Here is a 13,193-nt window from a genome sequence, read left to right on the forward strand (position 1 = left end):
TGTCTGCTCTGCTGAAAACCTGACAGGACGAAGTCTCTGTGCATGTGCTATCAGGATGACTGCAAAAGCAAAATGTATTCAGCCTTCCATATCTATTTACAGGCTTTAGTGATTTCCAGATCAGAGACATCAGGTTGCTGGGCTGGATTATTCTTAAAGTCCCACAAAAACAATGGGGATGTTCATTTTAGTTAAATGTGGGCTGTATTGACATGGAAACTTTCCACTCCAGCTGAGGGAGCACAGAAGTTATATAATAAATATAAATCAAGTAAACCCAGGAAGATAAACATATTAGCTTCAGTTTGTGGCTTATATGGAAATGGTATGTTAAATCAGTGGTGCTCAACTCCAGTCCTCCCTCCCCCCCCCCCCCCCCCTTCAGCACAGGTGGCACAATCAGAGGCTCAGTTGAAGAGCCTCTGATTGAGCCACCTGTGCTGAAGCAGGGACTGATTGAGCCACCTGTGCTGACACAGGGATATCCTGAAAATCTGACCTGTTGGGGGCCTTGAGGACTGGAGTTGAGCCCCCAGTGTTAAAGCACATCTTACAGATCTTTTTACATGAGATAGAAACTAACATAGAAAAGCATATTATAATGGAATGGAATAACTATTGTTCCTTACAACTTGAAACGTACGTACCATAAACACTTGTCCAAAACAATTTAACATAAATTATATGTTCTTTTAATATGTCGGTAATTTTAATGGTCAGTTTTTAATGGTCAGTGTTATGTTATTGTGTTTTTGAGTGCTACCTGGGTGCTGACAAATAACTACATGATAATTGCAGCTATTTCTCACAGGGGCATTATTAAGATCTGCTGTGGGTTAACACCCACAAGCTGCCATTTAACCCGTACCAGACCTTAATGAATAAGTCCCATAATATCTTTATATTCACTGTTCGTCATGCATGAGGCACTTTGCTACGTAACAGTCGATAGCTTTGTAAAGAGGTTGGAGAGAGAGGTTTCACTGGTTTTGGAAAACTTTTTTGCAAACTTTTGAAGACATTTCAGAACTTGCTTTTCATTTCGTTTGCGTTGTATTCGTCTCAAAACTCATTAGGGGTTTTGAAACCGATTCTATTTCAAATTTCCCCTTCAGGCAATATACAAGATGGTATCATCTGTGATGAAAATGCCAGAAGATGAATCCACTCCAGAAAAAAGAACAGACAAGATTTTCAAACAGATGGACACAAATAACGATGGTATGGCTTTCATAATATATTCTCATTGATCTAGTGCTTAATTATAAATGTTTTCAGCTTTGAGCACAAATTCTTTAAGTCCTTTGTCTACTGAGCATAATGAACAATTTGTAGGTGAGATTTAGCTTTAAAAAACCCGTCTGTGGTTTCAAACAACTAATTGAACACAATCCCCTGGGATAAGAAATGAGCAAAATGCTATACTTTGCATATCTTTGCGTAAAGGTGCCTTGTGAATAGACGCCTTCAGAAATAGCTCAGGCAATAGTCTCTGAGACATTACACGCAATGCACTGCATAAGTAGCCCTTTAGAATGCTTCATTCAGCTAAAATTCTTGGGGATATTCAACTTGCATTTGAAATTCAATGCATGAAAAGTGTATTTAAAACGGAGTAATAACACCATTTTATTTCTGCATGATATGGACTTTCTGAAGTCTGCTGGAGCAGTTTTGATGCAAGCACAAAGTTCATAGTTTGGTACTTTTTAAGGCCTGCATCCTATATGTTCTGTTTGATACAGATGCATGTCTTTAGTGGAATTAACGATGCACCAGCTACTTATACATATAATGAAAAAACCCATTGAGTATCATCTGTCCTGTAGCCTTTTGAAGATTACATGTAAATGGAACCTTCCATAAAGAAGACCCGATGAGTCATGTTTGAGTTGGATGCGATCTGGAAAGCAATGGTATGGTTACTTACTAGGGAAAATAGCATTATAATTATAAACCTCTACAGGCGAGCAGTTTTGCTGTAATTATATTTTCTAGCCATTTATCCTCTTTTGCATCTCCATAAGTATGTTGCCATGGAAATGGGCTATTCTTGTCAGATAATTGCGTGCCATTTAGATGAGGTGAGGGTTTGAGACTCAGCCACACTTGTATTTGTCCTATTTACAATGTTCACAGCTGCATTTGTAGCATGTCTGCCAACATGATCGATGATGAATCTTAATAGGTTCATTTTTTTTTCTTTAGGGTAAAAATAAAATGTTACCCGGTAGGGCGAATGCTATTTTTGACACATTTCAGACTTTTGAGAAAATACAGGTGAATTATTGTCATGCCTTGGAGGGGCGCACAGGCTTACAATGCATTGGCCAAAGTGTTAAACTAAATGACCCTTTTATTCAAGAGATAGATAGGTATTTCACTGTGTATTTTTGCCATTGGATGTAGCACTGGGCTCTGTTTGTGTTTGTTTGGAAAATACAGGTTATACCCTGGTTGGTAGAGAAGGAGAAAAACTGGAAGAGCACTACTGTAGGTATCAAACAAGTAGAAAGGAGGGTGCGTATCCCATAAAAAAAGATTAATTTATTGGTCATGGAAAAACAGGGCAATGGAGAGCCCTACCAACGTTTCACGCTTCACAGAGCGCTTTCTCAAGGTACCCTGGTTGGCATTTTTTTCTAGTTGTGCTCTTGGATACTTTTGGAATATTGCAGATTTATGTTTTGAACATTTTCACAATAAAGGGTTTCAACTTATAATTTATTGTTGGGGGTTTTGTGTGTGTTTGTAGCACGATTTCTTTTCTTTCCCTTGTGCCTCCTTCCTTAACCATGGTTGTGTTTAATTTTTGATTTCTCTTAAGAGAAATTAGAGGAACTCTGTCAAGATGATAAAAAAAAGTAGGATTCTGGTAGTGTGTTTCTTCTGAACATGAAGTCTCCTGTGCTATAGTTTTAGCCCTGGACATGAGTCCCTAGACAAAATACTCATGTTATTTAAATCTCATTCACTACAATCTTTTTGAAAGCAGCTAATAATGGAATCTTCATTTCAGATTGACATAATCACTTCTCTCAACAGGGCATTGCTCTGTTTTAATAAAGTAACCTAATCAATTGATCGTGAAGATACTTGTCAGTATATCAGCAGCCCCCTGTTATCTGTGTACAAATAAGAATTAAACTTGTGCTGCCTTCTCAAGGCCCGAGCTAGAGACGTGCAAACGTTTCGGCCACAAACTCTGCAAAATTCGCCAAGAGTGTTCGATCCGCCGAAAATCTAACTTGTCAACAGTTGGCAAGCAGTTTGCCACGTCAGTCTCCACAGCCTAAAATGTGTGTTTTTCTGGAGAGGGAGGAGAGGGAAAAGTAGGAGAGAGAGTCCTGGTGTACCCATTGACTAATAAACAGTGCCTCAAAAACACTCATGTCTCTGTCTCCATCTATCCAATCCAATCCATATTGCAGGGTACATTCTTTGGCGAAATGTGAATGTTCGAGCGAAACATAGACGCAGCTAATTTGGTCATGTTCACACATCTCTAGATTAAACATACAGGTTCAGTAATTATGTCATCAAACTCCACCTGCATTGTTCTTGACATTCCTTACTTTTAAATGCATTGATCACACATATAGTGAACAATGCAATGTTAAAAAGAAAGGACATAATATTTAAGACTTATGTAAATGTATATAACATTTCTGCTGCAAGTAACATCTATGAGGTTAGCTTCTATACGTGTCCCATACTTTTTTTTTTTTTTTTACCTTTTTATTAAAATTTTTATTGTACCAACTGTTTTGCAAAAATAATGACTGTAAAATACTTTGTATACACAAGTTTAGACAATCCCTTTAGTTACATTTAACTATACAAAATTTGACTAGGGAAATAAAATATATAAGTAAATGTGAAATCATTTAATTTCGGACAGCTCCTACTTCTAAGACCCAGAGGTTGTGAAACACCAAGTACAATATCAAAGATATGTTACAATATAGGGGCCTATGCAGAGAGCAGCGCTATTTCGAAATTCGCCATTTTTTGGAGAAAATCGCGCAGAAAGCAGCAGAAAATGGCGAGTTCCGAAAAACGCGCCAATTTTTCTTTTCTATTTGTAAAACTCGCCTCGCGGCTGGCGAGAACCTCAATCTCGCCAGTTTTAAAAATATCCTAATGCAGAGAGGCGCGAACGGCATCTAGCGGCTGTTCGCGCCAATAAAATGGCGCGATTGTCTCCTTTTTGCCTCGCCAGAAAAAATTGGCAAGAAGCTGCCGCTCGCGGCCATTGCAAAGGGAAAAAAAAGGCGCGAATTTGTTTTTACACGTTTCTGAAGCGCGCATCTCGCCAATTTAAACTCGCCACACGCATCCATGTTAAACATAGCAGAATTCGCACTTTTCTGCATATGGAGAATAAAACTCTCCAAAAAAGCTACTTTTTAATAAATTCGCCAATTTTAAAATTCGCTGCTCTCTGCATAGGCCCCATAGTGTTTACTTTGGAATAAAGAGGCTGAAGGAACAATGTGCCCACCACCACTGGAGAGGCATCTTGTAAACACATTGGGCCAAATCATGACCTCTCCCATTTGAACACTAACACCAAGTCTTCTGCCATTTAGCTTTTTCAACGCACCGTGAAAGAGCACAAACAAAAATGAAAACAGCTGAAAAGTGAAAATACACTTAATATTGTGTTGCACTCATCATTAAGATATAAAAGTGATTACATTCCCTGTGGTACTGCTACATATTAAAATTAGTGAATTCAACATTTCAGTCAGTTAGGACTAGAAATGCAAGTGTTTCAGGGGCATTTTCTTTCCACACAAGCAAGCGCCGCTTTTTCCCTTTGGAAATAATGTTTTCCCGTGCATTATTTTACCAGTCAGTCTATAGTGACGCTAGCATAATCTTTAAAAAGCGAAGACTTCAGCAAGCTATGATAACATTAGGCTCCCAACATTAAATGAAGAAAATCGGGCCCCCCACTAAACAATTAGTGAAAAAAAGAATCAACGAAGTTATGAGAACGGAAAGACTCACGGCCTTCCTAAAGCGTTCAACTGAAGGTTTCTATAAAACCTGGGAACCCTGGTTAACCCATTAAATTAAATTAGGATACAACCCCTGGAGGTTCGGAAACGCGGAAGAGCCTTGAGTTGCGGGGGACAGGGCCCGGCCAGACGGGGGGAGGGAGGAATGACTCTCCCCCCCCCCCCCCCCTCTTACCCCTCTCCTTCCGCCCCCCCCCCCCCCCCACCCACCTGAAAAAGGAAAATTCAACTGTATTAGGCTAAAGTTGAAACTGTAAGTCACAGTATGTAAAGATAACTATGCCTAATAAAAACGTTTGGGTGTAGAAAAAAAAAATGAGCAGAAATACAGAGCAGTGCATGATGTCATCTTGACATTCAGGACATTTCATTTTCTTTACCATCAATATCGCATTTTGGCACTGGCTTTCTTGCATTACAGCCTTGATCCCTCCAAGCAGTTTGAAGCTTTGTTTTCAGTAGCCTGTGAGAACAGGGAGAGATTAATCTGTCTGTTGGACTTTTAAACGTGTTGCTCTGCTGGACCGGCTTCCTCTTGGTGATGCTCGGGGTAGCCGGCAGCTGCTGATTCGGATGCCCTTTCTTCTGCAAAGCTTTGCTGCTGCTGCTCATGATTACTCCTGTGACAGCACCTCACTCTTCTATACACCTGTAAACAACATACTTTCTAACGTCTGCTATACGGAAAGAAGAATATACTGTATATAGTAACTGTACAAATGCACTAAAAATGAATCTAAATAAGTTAACACTTTACTAGCATATGCGTTGCTAAGAAATAGCCCATTACGTAATTTTCACATTATACATTGACTTATATAAATGCCTTTTTTTGGAAGATGTCTGTTGGTTTGGTCATGGATCAAAGTATGTATCAGTTGTTATTATTTTCATGTAACAATAAAATGTCTGCTTTGTGTGCGTAATTACTGGCAACAGTCATTAAAATGATTTATGTATCCTGTAATAAGAATGTGCTCCTACCACAAGACTGCAATGTCAACTAACCTAAACCTTTGACCCCTCTATTTATTTGTGGTGACTAATCCTGTGCCGCCTGGTTGTCAGTAGAATGTAAAGTATATGTACAAGGTAAATCAAAACATGAACGTGTGGCTTCATTTGTGAAAACAGAAAGGCAGATATCAAGAGGCTATAGAAAAATAACGATAGCGCTAAAGCCCCCCAAATTTACAGGTGCGCCGACGAGTATTCTAAAACTTGCCTTAAACTTGCCTTGGAAAATCTGGGGCTATCACCAACAAGACTCAGGTACATGCTGGGTACATGCTGCAACATTTCAGTGACATTTCTGCAGAGACTAATGGCCCATCGGATTAACACAGCAGGGTTCCCTGGCAGTCGCATTCAGTTTGAATGGGACTGCCACAGACCCCTCGCTGGGTCTTGTTGGTGATTGCCCCAGATTTGTTTTTGAATTCTCGTCGGCACTACAGTATAGTCAAGCAAAAGGAAAAAAGTTTCAATCAATCTTTTATAAATGATTCAAATGTAATCCTAGCAAGAAAATGGCAAAATGAGGGTGTCAGCCTGGAACTTATCTTGACTATATGCTGAGGTGTTTCTAAATGTATTGCTCTTGTCATGGCATTTTTTTTTTTAGTATGCTTTTAATAATAATGATTTTAGTAATAATAATGACTTTATTTCATATAGCCCTTTTCCCCCCAATGGAACTCAAAGCGCCTCGCAATTACAATATATCGCGTGGTACACAGCACTGTCCTTCGGATTTTTACAGACACTGTATGCTTATATTTTGTTTGCTATTTTGTAATAACTTTGACATTTTCTCGCTATAATCACATTTGCATAATTTATAAAAGACTGACACTTTTGTCTATGTGCGCGACTATTTATTTTGGTGAATTTAGCTCCGTATCATGGTTTCTCTATAATTACATGTAATGGTGTTGAGAGACACCACGTGAGCATTGGTTGCCTTACATTTAGAATTCCCTATATTTATACCTAGGAGAGTGATATCATTGAGTATTCAATATTACAGATACCAAGAGGCTGTCGTTTATACTGTAGGTAAGATCGCCATTTTAACTCTTGTTCTCTGTGGCGGTTTCTGCTGTACTCTGTGTATATACCAGTAGTATACGCTTATACAGGTTGCAGATTACATAGCCCTGGTCCCATTTTCCAAGATAGAGGACCATCAGGACTCCTGAAGTATACGTCAGATGCTCCTTGGGATCGGCAGATACTCCGTGTCACTTTTTGTTGGCTTGGATGCAGGGATCATACTGTTGGTTGTGTTATCCAAACTCCGTGAATTTTACAAAGTTACAGAAGCATTTTTTTGTTTGTTTTTTTTTTTTTAAAGTAGGTTTGATGCAGGTCTCCGGGGGGACCCCCTGCTTCCCGAGATACTGACCTCGGAAGGGCGGGCCGGGAGCAGCACAGACAGGGCTATCAATATGGTGGCTTTAAATGTCCCGGGTCCTGCGGGCCAATAGGAAGCCATGACGTCATCCCTTGCGGCTTCCTGTTACGCGGGACATTTAAACTCCACAGAGATGCCGGCACACCCTTCCAAGGTAAGTATCTCGTGAAGCAGGGGGGTCCCCGGAGCTGAGATCAGTGCGGTTCAGCTTCAGAGATCCCCCTGCTTCAGGAGTGCGCCTGTTAAGACGATAGGCCCGAGTAGTAGAAACCCATTTTTTATAATGGCTGATGCCAGCATTTGACAATGAGGGAGTGCTAGTTGTTATACAAGAGGTTTACATTATTAGCTATTTCCAAAGATCCAATGAAATATCTTAGTAGTAAGGGCTGGGGCGGAACCATTGGAGGATGTTCTGATTCACAGGCTGCTGCCCCCAAACATTCATTCCTTTTTCTGTTCTGCTCATTTCCATATCTACTAACATTGACATTTGAGCATATTGTTGTTTCTGCTGTGTGCTCCCTGCCCTATATTTTTGTTTGTTTTCTTGTTTTGCAGGTGGTAATGTTATTGTTATTGTTTTTTTTTTAAAGTAAAATAACCTGGTTCCTGGGTTTGTCACCATTTGCCATATACTTAGGGTGACCAGATATCCAAAATGAAAAACCGGGACACATTAAAAAATTATTTATAAAACAAATTACATCACGTGACGCACCCCGTTGCCATGACAACGGGACACTGACGTCAGGCGGTGACATGTTGCCATGGCAATGTGACATCACGTGATGCCTCGGCGCCATAATACGTCCCGTTGTCATATCAACTTGATGCCGCATGACGTCATGGAGTCTCGTTGTTATAGCAATGTGCATTATGTGACGTCGCGCAGCCATGTTGATGGAATTTGGAGGGGCGGATACAGCCACACACAAACACATAGACAGTGACACACAGTGACAGTGACACACAGTGACAGTGACACACACACAAAGTGACAGTGACACACACACACAGTGACAGTGCCACACACACAGACAGTGACACACACACAGTGACACACACAGGCAGTGGCACACACACCACACAGACCGTGACACACACACACCACACAGACAGTGACACACACACAGTGACACAGTGACACACACATACACAGACAGTGACACACAGTGACACACACACTAAGCCCACCTCTACAAACACACACAAAAATAAGGCATGTGGGTTACCTGGGGCCCGTGGATGGGCTGGCAGTGCTGAGGGAAGGGGACGCCCGGCTTCCAGCACATTGTCAAAACTCTGCGCCCCCCCCCCCCCAGCATCCTCCAATCACAGCCGGCATTCTCCTGCTATCTCCATGCCCCCCCCCACCCACCCCTCCGCCCGCTTGGGAGGGCAGCCAGCATCCTCCGCTCCCCGCAGCCCCAAAGGCCGGGACCCCAAGTAAAAACCGGGACATTTTGAGAAGTAATTGGAAACCGGGACAGCACATGAAGACTGTCCTGGCAGAACCGGGACTACTGGTCACCCTACATATACTGTATATAATGGGGGGGCTAAGGTAATGGGTGATTCAGCGGGCAGTAAAGTGCCTTACAGCTTGGCACTGTTTTGTAGGTATGGGAACACAATAGTTGTTCCAGGTCTGTGTCTTTTGTATTTAAGTCTGGAATGTACGTTTCATTAAGAATCAGTAATACATCTTCTCGACGTCCCGGTGTACCAGGCAAAGTGCTTTAGCTGCAAACAGCCTTACAACAGTTTTCACGGTAATGCCATAGACGTGTAATAATTGGAAACAGTCCCTTTCTGTCGTCTTGCAAATGATTTTCCTTTTGCCTTTTTTCCCTGCAGGTAAACTTTCCCTTGAAGAATTTATAAAAGGTGCCAAGAGCGATCCTTCAATTGTTCGGTTGCTACAATGTGACCCAAGCAGCACAAGTCAGTTCTAATAACCTCATCTGTATGGACAGTCGCAACAAAATACTGGCTTGTCAATCAAGCTTTGCTTGCAAGTGGATGCCTTCTCAGTCATTCCCCTACTATTAGCGGATAATAACACTTGGCCAGATTGTTTTCTATGTATAATAGAGAAAGCAGCCTTGCACCTGTTTCATTTACCAGTATACAACATTCCTTTCTCATTTATTACATACAATGTCAGCTAAAGGTATGTTTACATGCAGATACACAGGTCAGATTCCTGATGAGACTTTGCCGCCCGGGATTAAACATGTGGGATATTCTGACTACATCATGACACTATGCTGAACTTGGTAAAACTAAGGGAAATTGTAAATGGCTATTTGACTTTTGCGTCAAAAAATGGCTAAGATGTACGGACTACATTTTGAAAGCACAAGAGTAAACTTTTTTCTTTATTAATAATTAAATGTCTTTACTTATAATATATATATATATATATATATATATATATATATATATATATATATATATATATATATATTTATGTATATGTGTGTGTGTGTGTGTGTGTGTGTGTGTGTGTGTATGTGTGTATATATATATATATATATTGTGTGTGTGTGTGTGTGTATGTATATATTTATATACATATATACACACACGTATGTATATGTGTATACACATATGGATGTGTGTGTGTGTGTGTGTGTGTATGTATGTATGTATATATATATATATATATATATATATATATATATATATATACTGTATGATAGATATATCTATTATATATAGGGTATGTCCCATGATGTGGAAATGTGATATGTTGGGTCCTATTTAACCCCTTCGGTGCCCGAGGAGGCTGCGATACGTGGACTCCTCTGACACTAAATGGCTTGACATAGCAAGTATATGTAAGGTTATTTTCCCTTTGTCTGTGATGATTCCAATAAGCTTGATTGGACATTGTTACTGTGATACGTATGAATTTAGCAAATTACTGTTTAACAGGAAACGCATGACCAGCAGTTGATGTGGCTGTTTCACTCTGTTTAATTACTGAATGCAAACATTTGTTGAAAGGTCAGTCTTATGTTAATCGTTGCAGGGTTTATTGTGTTAAGATTAAAAACAATAGTTTCCATTAGGTATTTCTCTGCAACAATCCTCGTTTTTATTTTTTGCTACAGTACATAAAGTGAATTAACTGGATGAATCGCACAGTTATTGTTATAAACTTTGCTTTGAATTGCAATTTTCTTGCTGTCAAAATTAAAAAGGAAAAAGAAAATCTTGTGCATTCCAGTGTTATCTAATGTCTGCCGAATGCCAAGAATTATTAATCTAAATAAAATACCTATCTGATGTTCATCCTTTTTGCAACCTTTACTGACAAGGAAGAGGGTTAAAAACATTGGCTATTGCATTGCAGTGGTTTCCAAGACACCTAATGTGGAAGTACATATTTTTGGAGGAAGTATTTTAAGTTCTAAGTAGCCCCTTTGGTCATGGACGAGTGCAGATGAATTAGTTATGGGATTTGATACCTTTTGGAGGATCAACATGAGTTCTTCATAGCGTAAATGTTAGTGTATAGAGCTTTTAAAACAAACAAACTCAAGACCAGGCACTCAAAGAAACTTTTTAAATTATATACATAAATTTGCTGACGCTGCTGCAAATAAAAAATATTATTTTAATAAAGTATTGTAAAGATAGAAGAAATCGTACAAATAGGTTTAAGCAAGCATGGTATGAGAGGCACATAGTCGCCACACAGACATCAAAGCCAGGGTGCTCAACTTCAGTCCTCAAGCTTCAGCACAGGTGGCACATCAGTGGCTCATTCCTCAACTGCACCACCTGTGCTGAAGCCAGGATAAACTTAAACCCTGACCTGTTGGCGGGTCTGGAGGACTGGAGTTGACCACCGCTGATCTAGAGCAACACTACCATTTCCGGACCTCCGTGGCTGAGGGATACCATTAAAAGAATATCTTTTTATTTGCAACTACTCAGTCAGCATGTTTCTGAATATAACTGTAAGTGTTTTTGAATGCTCGGCTGAAAAGTTTTTTGTTTGTTTTTTACGCTTTTTTTGTACCCAACGGTGAGGGCACTGGGCCGGAAGAAGAAATGGTTCCCAGCGGTGAGGGTACTGGGCTTCAGCAGCAGAACAAGTTAGTGGAAGGGTGAGTGTAAGTTCTACTTTGTATTAGAGCTTTTAAAACTACACAGGTGTCTTTACGTATACACCATACTATTGTACTGTACACTAGAGTTTAATTTAAGAAGAATATGTTTTGCACAAAGACATGGTCTACCCTTTGATAATAAGCATATCCCTCGCCATTCGGTCCTTTTCCAGGAAAATAAACGTGCTCTTGCTACGGATATGGCATTCAGTATTGTCCACGTTCCCACATTTGTACGTGACTGCCACCCAAGTACTAGGAATTGGTATAATATTTGCATTGGAAAGAGGAAATCCAGGCACACGGGCTTAAGCAGATATAACAATTTATTGTAAACCAGGAACCGTTTCGATTGTCACGCAGTCTTTATCAAGGTGAGGGCGAGCTTGATAAAGACTGCATGACAGTGAAAACATTGCTTTCTGGTTACAATAAATTGTTATATCTGCTTAAGCCCGTGTACCTGGATATCCTCTTTTCGCTCCATGACCCTCTGGGAATTGCAGGATTTTCCCCACCTCCATTGAGCACCAGCTACTCATTTTTTTTGTGTGAAGATTTATGAGACGTGCCTGCAAAACTCTGCCTTTTATAATATTTGCATTGCCGCTAAACTAGTCTGGGTTCCTTTCCACAATCTCTTTATTGACCCATCTGCCCTACTCTGCATACATTTTAACGTGAAGTTCTATTGTGAATAGGTACCTGTTACATCTTGGTGCACCCAAACCTAAACCTTAATGAGTGGCCTCTTTATGGGTTCAGACCAACTACCCACTGGACATACTGTACATTCTCAGTAATAGGCTGAAAATTGGCTTATATGTTAGGGTGTATTTTGTATCCAGTGCGTACAGCATTGAAGCGATGTGAGGTCCTACCTATACACACACTGACAGTAGGCAAAAGGCTGGACAATTTGCACCATTTAGTGAAAACATTAGTCCGAAACTGCCACATCTCTGTCTCATTCATTGAAACAAATTTACAGTATGAAAGAACCATTTAACCCTTCTGCTTTGCCCATTCTCCTTATTATATAAACATGAATTCTACATAATGTTCTACTTTATTTTAGCATGGGTAAATTGTCTGTCCATAGTACATGTAACCTGTAACGGCCCTGACATTGGTAGATTACTGATGAGGAATTCCAGCACAAATGAACAGTTTTGATGAGCGCTACTGACTTTTTCAATCGTTTACATAAGAGACAAGATTCCTTATGGGGATATGGCCACTGAAAATGCATTTTATATGATCCCTTCCCCACTGTCATTTAAACCACAGTATTAACCAATAGAATAGTCCTCCCAATTTTCCATGTGAGACTCTGGGCATTAGAGGCAACAGTTGGCATTCAGCAACCCTGTAAATGTTGAGGTTCTCCAAGAATGTAGGAGATAGTATGTTTGACAGCTGGAAGAGTACAGTAATAATACTGCACAATAATTTTTGTATTGCACATGTTAATTTTTGTCTTGAGTATTGAATACATCAGTGCAACTGGACACCTTTTTCAGGAAGAAAAGGTTTTATATACTATTGCTATAGCACACCACACTCATAACAGACCAGTCTGGGTTTATCTTTAGTCGGGCACAAATTGGGTCAAACAGAATT

At 40.0% G+C, this 13,193-nt stretch overlaps 1 long non-coding RNA gene across 1 annotated transcript; it reads left to right on the forward strand.

Moving 5' to 3' along the window:
* Positions 1-757: 757 nt before the first annotated feature.
* On the forward strand, positions 758-10,746 carry LOC142493782 (uncharacterized). The gene is made up of 2 exons (XR_012801210.1): positions 758-1,221; positions 9,304-10,746. It is a non-coding gene; the product is annotated as an uncharacterized LOC142493782 (long non-coding RNA).
* The last annotated feature ends 2,447 nt before the right edge of the window (positions 10,747-13,193 follow it).

This window comes from Ascaphus truei, chromosome 4 (assembly GCF_040206685.1).
Source record: "Ascaphus truei isolate aAscTru1 chromosome 4, aAscTru1.hap1, whole genome shotgun sequence".
NCBI classification, from domain to species: Eukaryota; Metazoa; Chordata; class Amphibia; order Anura; family Ascaphidae; genus Ascaphus; species Ascaphus truei.